We start from the raw sequence: 11,569 nt of genomic DNA, 5'->3' as shown, positions 1-11,569 counted from the left end.
ACACTCATCGACCCATGGCATCTTCAATACACATCTTTTCCAGCAGGGGCCACCACACATCTATGGAAATACACAGCTCCTTGTACGTTACATGATTCACATTCAGGACCAGTTTCCAGGGAAAGGGCAAAACACCTAGAGCAAATGCCAGGAAGATCCTATAAACATGACAGAGCATTACTCTGCACTGGTGTGGTCCTGTTGCTGCTTTCTTCATGGTCATTCTTGCCTTGTTCAGAGCAGCTTGAAGGCTGCTCTAACATACACTGGGCTGCAAAGGACACAAGGAACTGAAGACAGCTGAGGGTCAGCGTGATGCAGGGCAGTCCAGGCAGTGACCCCTTTTCCCAGTTATGTTATGCTAGTAGCAGGGAAGATGTATAGTGTTCTCAGACTCGCAGCAGGAAAGGGTTTGGGTGGGTGCAGAAAACTCTGACTTTAATTTGTTTATTATTTACATTATAAAAAATGCCTCTGGCTGGCTGGAATTTCCACCAGTGCTTGCTCCAACAGCCTTTCTGAGAGCCTGCAGCCACTGAGCAAGGCCTTCCAGTGATCTTCCAGCCACGAGGGCTTCAGCACGCAGGCCAGGGACACTGCCTTCTCCTCTGCCCTTACTGCTGCCCCCCTTCTGCCTTATCCAGCTTGCCTGGAGCTGCCAGCACCTATCTACATACTCACCTAAATGCCTTGATGGCATGGAGACGAGGATATGCTTGGACAGGGCACCATAGGGGTTGAGCTGAAGGCTGACCAGGGGCTCATAGTGGAACAGACTGAGGGGGACTGCAGACAGTAATGTGCTGGGCAGGGGTGGGGGGGAGGGAAACGAACAGGGAGCTCAAGGGGTAGAACACTGGGCTGGAAACATAAGACTGCTCCAGATTTCCCCAAACAAATATTCTCCAAGGCTCCAGTATCCCACGACCCAGCTGCCCCAAGCTCAGCCCCTTCACTGCAATGTGTCAGGGAAAGGTTACTTATACCCTCTCTCTAGCATTTTACTAGTATACATGAATATCGTCTCCAGCACACAGGAAACTGGGACCTGAGCTCGTTTGCCTTGATTATAAAAGTGGAGCATGATGGTAAAATACTTGAGAACCTCTGGCTCTATTCCACTGGGCAGACAAGCTCTGGTCTAACAGCCTGGGGTCAGTTATGCCCTCTCTATAGCTAGATTACCCTGCTGGTGTAGCACGGAGCAGCCAACACCAGTGGATGAGCTTGCCATCACTTACCAGGGGGATTCAGATGCAAACTGGACTCTGCTTTCTCTAGGGTTCACTGGCCAAAAGCCATCATTAGATTTTACATTAATCAGAAAACACTCTGATTTTAGAAGGGATGTGTGTGTTTTTCCATTCCAGAACATTCACACCTAGGTTTTCTCATCACCACATATCACACTTGTCCAGTCAGAAAAGCAAAGAGTGAAAATGTTTAAAAGTATATATTAGAAACTTGAAGTCTTTAAATCATGATTTGAAGACTTCAGTAACTCAGTCAGAGGTTAGGGGTCTATTACTAAGGCAGGTGAGTGAGGTTCTGTGGCCTGCAATGTGCAAGAAGTCAGACTAGATGCAGGGCTAGCTCCAGGCCACAGCACGCCAAGCGCGTGCGTGGGGCGGCATAATTGCTAGAGCCGGCCCAGACTAGATGATCACAGTGGTCCCTTCTGACTTTAAAGTCTGAGTCTAAACATACTTTTCCTCCAAGTGGTATACATGGCTGGATTATCTGAATTAATTTAATATCCAACCCACCCTTTCCTGAGGGCAATAATCACAGATGCTATAACAATTGATATTTCTGATTATAAAGTTATGATGCACGAATCCAAAATTTTCATTGAAATCTTAATTTCTAAGACCATGCAAATCCTGTTTAGGTAGATTACATTGATTTGCTTTGTTCTTTCACATTTTGTTGGGTCATTAGAACTCAGGAACATTGTCCATAATTTTTTGTTTGATTTAGGCTGAGGACTGTAAGATTTAAGGTAAAACAATACAAGCAAGAGTTAAACTGGGTTAAGTGGGTCTACATTATGGGCTTTCAACCGTTTAACAAGGTAGTTTTAAATCAATGTAGTTAAACCAGTGCATTTGTCTAAAATAGGCAAGAGCCGAAGTCTGTATGCTGATATGTAGGCATGAGTTACATCACTCTTGGGTTCCAGGCCTAGCCCTGCTACTGACACTTTGAGACCTTCTATAGGCCATTTAACCTTAATACACCTCACAAACTACTTGTAAACGTATGTAAACCTCACAAAGGTATTGTGGGGCTCAGTTCATTGGCTATAAACTGTTTTGAAATCATCAGATAGAAGTGCTATAGAAGATTGCAGTGTTGATGGAGCTGTAGCCTGTGTTGGTCCTAGGATACTAGAGAGGGTGGATGAGGTAATGTCTTTTATTAGACTAACTTCTGGTAGTGTAAAAGACAAACTTTTGAGCTACCCCAAGCTCTTCTTCAGGTCAGACCTTGTCTCACTGCTAGAGAAGTGAAAGGTACTAATAAATCCAGAGAGACCTAGGATTTCATTGTTGCCAGCACACTATACATCTTCACCACTTATAACCTCACAGTAACAAAAGTAGACATGAAACTTGGATCCAAATTACTCCAGGAGCACAGGCCTATGACACACAGCTGTAATTCCATCCTGTAGAGGGCAGCAGTATACAGGCCTTAGCCAGTTCAGACTACACAACACAACGGCTTGGGATTAAAGTACTCGAAGCAATGTGGAATGGTTTTAGGTTTGTGGCAGTAATTATCATTGATTTTAAGGTCTTGCTCCTATATTGTATAATGCAATTGAGGTGAATAGATGAGGAATTCACTATTGGACATGTCAAGAATAGGGAAGGTAATTATCCATTCCTCTGACCGCTACCCTCTATGCTGCTCATCCACATGGGCACGAATGATATAGCCAGTATGACCCTGAGCAGATCAGCAGTGACTACATGGCTCTGGGAGCAAGGGTAAAGGAGGCGATGGCACTGGTTGTGTTCCTATCCATCCTCCCAGTCAAGGGTAAAGGCCCAGACAGGGACACATCCTGGAAATGAATTCAGGGCTACACAGATGATGTAAATGAGAGGCCTTCTGCTTTCTCACTTGAGATTCTGTTCCAGTAAGGACAGCTGGGAAGAGGAGTATCTTTATTCATTGACTCCCCAGCCTCGTGAGAAAGGTTTTAAACTAGGCTCCAAGGGGGCAGGTGAAAAAAGCTCACGGTAAGCATAAAATAAAAGGTGACAGATGACTAGATGTTGGGGGTGGTGAGAGGTACATGGAAAATTACAATAGGATCATAGAAGCAGCAAGAGGAAAACCATTAGGCAAATCTGCTCAATATCTTAAATGTCTACACATAAATGCTAGGAATATAGGGAATAAATAGGAGGAATTAGAAGTAAACAATGAGCTAAATTATGATTTAACTGGCATTACAACTTGGAGGGATAAATCTCGTGACTGGAATATTGGTCCAGAGTGGCAAGGAAGAATATGCAAGGTGAAAAAAGGGAGGAGATGTTGCATTATCCATCAGTAGAATGTCTCTGAAAAGATAAAAGGGGGAAAAACAGGGGTGAACTCATTGTAAGGGGCTTACTGTAAACAAACAAGAAGAGGAGGGGAATGAGACATATCTAGAACAAACAACAGAAATAGCCAAAACCACAAGGCCTGATAGTAATAGGGGACTTCCAATACCCAGACAGCTGTTGGAAAAGTAAATATGGCAAAACACAAGATTTCCATAAGTTCTTGGAATGTATTGGGGATAATTTTTTGTTTCAGAAAATGGAGGACATAACCAGGAGGACAACTATTTAGACTTGATTCTGACTAACAGAAGTCTTAACGTGTGGAGGGCCATGTGGGTGAAAGATCATCAGATGACAGATTTCATTACTGTAAGAAAGGAAGGAGTCAGAGCAACAAAACAAGGACAGTGGAATTCAAAAAAGCTGAGAACTGGTAGGTACGGTCCCTTGGATAAAGGAAAGCTGGCAGTTGCTCAAGGTGAAGGCCCAACTGCAAACTATCCTGATGCGAAGGAAAAATAGGAAAAATTGTCAGAGGTCAATATGGCTCTATGTGGAGCTCTTCAGTGACCTGAAAAATCAAGAAGGAATTCTATAGAAAAAGGAAATATGGACAACTTGTTAAGGAGAAGCATAAAAGAATAGCAAAAGCAAAATCAGAAAGGTTTGTCATTTTGTGCCTTAGCCTATCAAGGGACATAAGGTAACAAGGTTCTTTATATACATCAGGAGCAAGAGAAGGATAAACAATGCAGGTCCGCTGCTAGGCAAAGAAAGTGAGCAAATAATTGGTGCTATCACAAAGGTTGAGGTATTCAATACCGGTTGTGCTTCAGTCTTCACTAAAAAGGTTAATGGTAACCAGACGCTCACTGTAAATATTGACAACAAGGGGGAAAGAAACACAAGCCAATGTAGAGAAAGAGCAGCTAAAGAATATTTAGATAAGTTACGTGTATTTAAGTCAGCGGGGCCAGATAAAATTCATCCTAGGGTATTTAGGGCTGTATTAATAGGAGTGTCAAATGTAAGACGCCGGAGGTAACTCTGCCACCCTACTTGGCATTGGTGAGGCTTCAGCTGCAGAACGATGTCCAATTTGGGGCCCTACACTTTAGGATGTGGAAAACTGGAGAATGTCCAGAGGAGAGCAACAAAAATTATGTTTAGAAAACTTGACCTAGGAGGAAAGGTTAAAAACACTGGGCATGTTTAGTCTTGAGACTAAAGGGGACCTGATAACAGCCTTCAAATATGTTTAGTGCTGATCTAAAGAGGATGATCAGTTGTTCTCCACATTCACTGAAGGTAGAACAAGAAGTAATGGGCTGAATCTGCAGCAAGGGAGATTTGGTTAGATATTAAGAAAAGCTAACTAGAAAGGTAGTTAAGTTCTGGAATAGGCTTCCAAGGGATGTTGTGGAATCAGTGTCACTGGAGAGTTTTAAAAATAGGTGAGACAAACACCTGTCTGGGATGGTAGGTTGACTTGGTTCTGCCTCAGCACAAGGGACTGGACTTCTTGAGTCCTACATTTTGAATGTGAGCATAAGATGGCAAATTTGATTGTGCTTTTTGTGATCTAAAAGTACCAACTAATTTCACAGAGGCAAGCAATTGCTAGGTGATACAGACAGTCATGACTGCTCTGTAAAGGCAGAAAAAATAGTTAGCAAAGCCCTTTAGTAGTTTTAGGGGTAAGATCCTCAGCTGGTGTAAACTGTCATAGCTCCACTGAAGTCATTTTTGTATTGGTTTCAATGGAGCTATGACAGTTTACACCAGCTGAGGAACTGCTCCCCAAGGTGCTGCTCCCTAGAAATTTTATCCTATTGTAACAGCAGAAGGATTTTGTTGTTGCCATCCCTATGAGCACATATATCCACAACACCACATACCAAAATAAAATCCCACAACTGTCTATGGGTTGTTTAATTCCACTGGGACTTGTTCACTTCCATTATTTTATTAGAGAGAGATTGTGTGCGGTTCCCAAGAGAGGGAGGAAATGGTATATTCCAGTCACGTCTAGCCAACCAGCAAAGTTTGTGTCTAAGTCTTGAAAGTTATCTGCAACTGTTAATTTGAACTACTTGGCTTCAAAAAAGGACAACAGGTTTTGTTCGTGTTACCCAGCTACTCAAGCCTATGAACATAAATACACCTCCCCCCCCCACACACTTATATTAAATTGCTGCAGAACAGAACATTTCTAGTTGGTAAAGATGAGTGAAAAAAGAACCTCAGTCTCACATTCGAACTGGGATTCGAATCCTTGCCTCATTCAAAGCCCCTTTTAGAGACTTGGTTCCATGTCAGATACAGAACTGGAAGAAGTTTGTTTTGCAGATTCTGTATGGATCCAGCCACTATATCATGAGAACAGATATCTACAGGCAAGATTTCTGCCCTAGGCGGCACACAACTGCCACCATCAGCAGCTGAAATAATGTGAGAAGAGCGAGAGATTTTGGTACCCAGGCCCAACTTAGTCTGGAACTGTTTCCAGGTTGTCCCCTCTTCAGGACCTCTCTATTAATAGAAAGCTTACTACTAGGACATAGCATGAGACCAAGATAACACTGCTTCCTGTACCAAAATGTCAAAGCAACGCTTACATTCTTAGGGAAAATAATTGCGGAGATGAACCCAAGACGTGTTCATACAAGTAATGCTTAGCATAGTGATTTTTATCTTCAAAAGTACTGTTCAAACATTAACCACCTCTGAAGCGGGAAAGCAATGGAGGTGCTCATTCTATTTGTTCTTTCAGATAGCCCAGTTTGTTCCTTCTATGAAGTGCCTACCACACGCAGCTCGTGATCTAGGGACTGAGGACTAGAGTCCTCTTGAGTTTTACCTTTTCCAACTGAAACACTTGGTTTTATGTAACTTCACGTTTAGAGAGGAGATGTTTTTAACTGAAGGAGCCTGTAAAAAACTTGTTAGTAAATAAACAGCCAGTATCAACTGGCAATCTGCCTGGCTGCAAACCTTTCATAAACTGTAATGATAAATACCTAGATTTAAAGTATTTCTGCTATAAGGCTAAATAGGTAGCAGAGTAATTATAGAGCTTCAGTTCTAAAGCAGCTAATTAATCTTGTTCTCGCAAGTCTGTTTACAGAGGAACGTGACTACATCAACCCATTTTTACGATATCCTAATGCACTAGTGGACAGTACAATCCTACATTTTAACTCACTACACAGGAAAGAGAAGAGAAAAAAAGGCAGGAAAACTTGGAAAAGTTTTAGGGCTCATTTCTGCTCACATGGTCATGTGTGGGAGCAGGACATGATTGAGATCCTGTCTGTACACACAAGTCTCTCTCAGGTTTAATTCAAATAGCTTTTTTATCTGATTTAATTAAACTGAAATAAGTGCATCTATACAAGGAGTTGTATTGATTTAAAGGGAGTGGCTTCTTCCAATTCAGCTTTATCCTGTCTCTAAACAATTTAAGATAAACGGCTAAGCTATTTATATCGATTTAGGAGCACCTACACAGCCGCATTTTGCACTGGTGAAACTAAATTGATTTTTAAACCCAAGTGTATTTAATCTGATGCAACCATATGCAGACAGGCCAAAAGGAAAGACTTGAACAGAACCCATTTAGTAACTGACATGTAGGGAGTGGCATACCACCAGACATCACTAGTTTACTCTGCACTTATTACTCCTGGGGGCATTCTGCACCAATCAAAAATTCTGCACACATTTTAAAATTCTGCAAATTTTGTGGGTCAGTCATTCCAGTTTCAATTATTTTGGTAATTTCTTTCAAAATATCTATCAGCAAGTATGCCTGTAACAATACAGACACACAAATTTTCCCCCAGGAGTAGAGTTAAAGAAACCCCTATAACAATCCAATATCTCCTGTCTGTGTGTTCCATTCTATGCATCCGAAGAAGTGAGCTGTAGCTCACGAAAGCTCATGCTGAAATAGATTTGTTAGTCTCTAAGTACTCCTGTTCTTTTTGCGGATACAGACTAACACGGCTGCTACTCTGAAACCCAATTCCTGTTTCTCTACCCCTTTCCTCTCCACCCCCTACCCAGAGCCAAACGGGGGGGGGGGGGGAGCAGACACTCATAACCCCTCCCTCAGGGCCTATCTGTGGGATTCTCCCAGCCAATACACCCAACCCCCTTCCTCCCCAGACTCTAGCCACACCCCTCCCAGCCCACATACCTGCATCCCTTCCCCTCTCAGTTCCTAGAGATCCAGAGGGAGAAACAGCCTGATCCTCGGTCCCAGGCTTGCAGAGAATTTCCTGCACAATGTGCTCTCCTTCCCTCAGGGCATGCTGGGAACTGCAGCTGCCTGGACCCAGGGCCGGTGCAAGCATATTTTGCGCCCTAGGCAAAACTTCCATCTTGGGCCCCCCCCCCCCCCCAAAATCACATACATTATAGACAATACACAGTCACAGAGTAACATGTTATAATTTAGAATTTATGTTTCTGCGCTTTAAGTTTAGCAAATTTAGAAACAAGTTCCTCCAAGTCAATGCTGTGAGCAATGTCATGTTTTAGTGACAAGGTAGATAGCCCAAGTCTTTGTTGCAACATTGATGTTCGCATGTATGTTTTTATCAATTTGAGAAGCTTTGCTCACCACTGGCCGCAGAAACTGGGAGAGTCAAGAGGATGCGAAGAGCAATAACTGTGTTAGGGACACTACCTGTCAGCTGGGGGTCAGGGCTGTGGGGGGGATGGGGTCGAGGGGGTTTCCAGCTCAGAGGGACTGGGCTCAGAGCTGGGGGTCAGGGCTGGGGGGGGGGGGTATGGGGTCAGGGGGTGCCTGGGGGCACCGAGGCAGCTCAGCTCTGCAGACTGCTGTTCTCTCCAGCCATCCAAGCACAAGGGGAGCAGCAGCAGGGACCAGCTAAGGACCAAGGGGACAGGAGCACAGGCACCTGAGGCCAAGCTGTGGGGAAGCACTTGCTTACCTTGCCCAACGCATGAGCATCGGGGTCCTCTTTCTTCCTCCACTCCACCAGACCACGGCTGAGGCTCTTTTCTTCTCCATGCCCCTCGCTGGGGCTGACGTGAAAGTTGAGCCAGGGGGCAGCCCTCACTTTCCTCAAGAAGCCCTGGTGTCGCGCTGCCCTCGCAGGGCTCCTGCCACATGCCCTAAGCAGAGCTGCGCAGCTCCGCCCAGCCAGGCGAGCCCCTGCTCTGGGAGGGAGAGGGATTCTGAGCCTCTGCCTGCAGCCCAGGGATTCCCCTGGGGCAGCGCGCTGCAGGCAGCCCGAACCTCTGGGCTGCCACGGCGGCACCCTGACCCAGGGGGGCCACTGGGCTGCCGGCTGCAGCGCCCTGACCCGGGGGGGAATCCCTGGACTGCCGGCTGCTGCGGCGGGGCCCTGACTCAGGGGACGCCCTGGGCTGCCAGTGGCTGCTGCCGCCGGCAGCTCAGACTCCCTCTCTGTCCCAGCAGCAGCGGCTGCTCAACCATTTTAAAAAAATTTGGGGGCATCGCTTTTTGGCACCCCCAAATCTTGGCGCCCTAGGCAACCGCCTAAATGGTTGCACCAGCCCTGCCTGGACCCCAGTAGCTCAGCGGTTTTCAAACTGCACGTAGTGACCCAGGACTGGGTCACGGAATGTAAGGCACTGGGTCGCGGTGGCTCTGGTTAGCACTGCTGACCAGGCTGTTAAAAGTCCCATCAGCGGTGCTACCTAGCTAAGGCAGGCTAGTCCCTACCTGTTCTGACGCTGCGCCCGGGAAGCAGCCAGCAGCAGGTTCAGCTCCTAGGTGGGGGGGCTACAGGTTCCACACACTACCCCTACCCCCAGGGCCGGCTTTATGACCCACGGGGCTTCATTAGAATACTCAGCAGCAGGGCATCCGCTCCGGGTTTTCTATGGCATGAAGGACCCCCTGCTGCCGAAGACCCCTGGAGTGGGGCCCAATTCCGGGGAATCGGGTTAAAGCCGGTCCTGCCTGCCCCAAGCACCAGCCAACAGGAGCTGGGGTGGTGGTGGTGCTTACAGGCAAGAGGCGCCGCGTACCTTTGCCTAGGAGCTGGACATGCTGCTGACCGTTCCACAGCACAGCATGGTCTGAGGTGCCAGGACAAGCGGGAAGCCTGCCTCTGCACTCCAGCTGCACCGCTGTCCAGGAGCTGCCGGAGGTAAGACTGTGCCCCAATCCTCAGCACTGAGCCCTCCCTGCACCCCTAACCCCTCATCCCCAGCCCCAAAGAACCTGCACCCCAGCCCAGAGCCCTGACCCCCTCCTGCACCCCAACCCCCTCCCCCAGCCGAGCCCCCTCCTACACCCTGGGCCCCTCATTCCTGGCCTCACCCTGCAGCCCTCACCCCTACACCCCAACCCTCTGCTCCAGCCTTGAGGGGTTTCAGGTGTGGGAGGGGCTCATCTCCAACTCCATTGGGTCATGGGCAGCAACAATTTTTTTCAACTGGGTCACCGGGGAGGGGGAGTTGAAAACCACTGCTCTAGCTCCCTCTTCCCAGCAAGATCTTCTATGTGCAAGCTGGACCCTGCTGAGTCCAGTGCCCCCTAATGGTGGCTAGCAGCACTGCAGCCCATTTTGGAGGGGGAAGGAAATTCTGCAAACCCATTAATTTCTGCAAAATTCTGCATTGCGCAGTGGTGCAGAATTCCCCCAGGAGTAACTTATGTTGTGCTTTTCACCCATTTATCCTGAGAGATTGGTAAGCATCCCCATTAACAAAGAGGTTAATAAACTTGTCCAAGATCACACAGCAATCAGGGGAGGAACAAGGACTACAACAACAAAAAGCTCAGGGCTCGTTGGCCATGCCTCCCACTTTTCCACACTGCCTCTTCCTCTGCAAGAGGAGTTATCATGGTCCTGCAAACATTCAGACATCAGTAACATTCCTCAAATATACTAGAGTGACACTTATCTGTGAGCTGCATCAACAATTGAACACAATTATAACCCAGGAATGTACGGTTTTGGAGTATGTCAAAAGGTGCTGCCTGGATGCTACAGCCAGAGCCTAACCTTGTCCCTCTATTTTTTTTACATTCTAAGCAGAAGGAAAGTGGAGGGTATGTAGTAACAGTAGTCCATGCTGCTCTTCTCTTAAAGACACACTGATTGTTTTTAAGTGGAATGTAAGTTGCTGAAATATAAGTGGGAGCAGGTGACAAGAGATGTTGCTGCAGTCAATACCAGCAACTTCTGCTCATTTATATAAGTCGGCCCAAATGCTCTTTTCATCTATTTTCAAGGTCCATTCTCAATAGAAGGAGTTTTCTGTTAGAGGCATCTGCTTCAAATGAGGTTTATTATTTCAGAGGCAAGGAGTGTTATGCAGTGGATAGAGCCTGGGAGTCAGGCTCCTGGGCTCTATAGCCAGCTCTGTCCCACAAGTTAGTGACCCTGGAAAAGTAAACTCATAAGCCACACAGTAGAAGGCAGCATGAGTCATGACGTTTGCAAAAGTTGAGAAATCCAGAAAAAAGATGCTATCAATGTGCAAAGTATCACACAGCTACTGGCTTCTATTCAGGAAGCAACAGTTGTATTCACATACCCGAGGCGTACACATTTAAACTCCAGGAAACTTCAGAGTGTCCTTTACTTTAACACAAGGACAACTTCAATTTCACTCCAATGTAAGTGTTCCTGTTTCAGTAGCTATTCAGCAGAACAGATGGAAGGAACTGATTTCCTGAAGGGTATTGCCCCCGGTACTATTAGAGTCAATAAAGGTAGAACCAGCAATCTAAGAGTAACACACACACTGCAGATTAATACTATTGTAGAGAAATCAGCCCTGTAGGCTCCTGGCATAACTTAAAACAGCACTGTGGGGCTGCTAAACTATGGCAATCTCCCCTGGCTGCCCAGCATCTCTCAGTATTGTGCTTAAGCCATGACCCTCCCCATCCCCTTCCCCATTCTTGTTCCCAGAACACCCTACACAGACTATGCTCATAATGCTGCCTTCTACAGTGCCTGTACTGGGGGAATCCCTCCCCTAGTCTGGAT

The sequence above is a fragment of the Gopherus evgoodei genome, chromosome 14, assembly GCF_007399415.2.
Source record: "Gopherus evgoodei ecotype Sinaloan lineage chromosome 14, rGopEvg1_v1.p, whole genome shotgun sequence".
Lineage (NCBI taxonomy): Eukaryota > Metazoa > Chordata > Testudines > Testudinidae > Gopherus > Gopherus evgoodei.
Note: the sequence above shows the minus strand (reverse complement) of the source record.